The sequence below is a fragment of the Myodes glareolus genome, chromosome 17, assembly GCF_982192425.1.
Source record: "Myodes glareolus chromosome 17, mMyoGla1.1, whole genome shotgun sequence".
Classification (NCBI taxonomy): Eukaryota; Metazoa; Chordata; class Mammalia; order Rodentia; family Cricetidae; genus Myodes; species Myodes glareolus.
This window is the reverse complement of record NC_142042.1, coordinates 68526114-68527126: the sequence shown is the minus strand read 5'-3', so window position 1 is coordinate 68527126 and position 1013 is coordinate 68526114.

Here is a 1013-nt window from a genome sequence, read left to right as displayed (position 1 = left end):
TATGAGTGCTCTCTTCCTGTACCAATTATAGGCAACAGTAATCAACTCCAAGTAACCAGTAATGTATCAGTGTCACATTAAGGAAAGGGATAGAAGCACTTCCCCTGAGGGTCTTTCCATCAAGAATGAGTTCAGATCTAAACTCTGTTTTTTATGTCATGTATCTTCCATTCTCGGCCTTTCTGTTATATTAGTCTGAAGCTGTGCCTATCTGAAGGCTCTCTTATGGATCTCTTTGTCTCTCTGTGTGCATTCTTGTGTCTATCTGTTTTATGAAGTGTGTCTGTGTGTGACAGGTATCTTTCTGTCCCTAACAAACAACTTTACTCTTTATTTTGTTAATGGTATACACAGCATCACTTGCGGAAGGAATGGAGTTTACTTTATAAAACTTTTTAACAGAATTCTACAAGGGATTAAGTCACGGTCTCCAAATAGTCCTGGCTGACCCATATAACAAATATCACTGTTTATCAATAAATATCAATAAATGATTTCATTTAAACTTTATTAATACTGATTTCAGCAAATGATACATATGTATTACTCTGGGTCAGGGGCATGCAAGAATACATAACATAACATAAGATTGTGGTTATGCAGTAGCCTATGTTGTAAAAGTGTATTACATGCAGAATTCAAGACAAATAAGGTTGATTGTTCCACTCTTCCCTTAAAGGAAGGTTAAAAAAACAGTTTGAGTACACAGCTGTGAGATCCAGCGAAAGTTCCAGTCTCACAGAATGTAAGAGATATTTTCCAAATATTGTATCACCACACACCTGGCTAGCTGGAAGCTTAAGTAGGAAAGGGCAAAGAGGAGCTCCTCTGGGTTGTTGGCTTGAATTGGATATATACAGGTCTTCAGACTTTAAATTAACAAGGAAAAAATGGTTCTTATAGAGTCTTTAATTTGCTAACTGTAGATCATGTAACTTGTCTCTCTCCATAGATTCCTTTCTCCTTCTCTTCCCTACCTTATGTAAGAAACAGAAGCTATCAGTTTCTGTTTA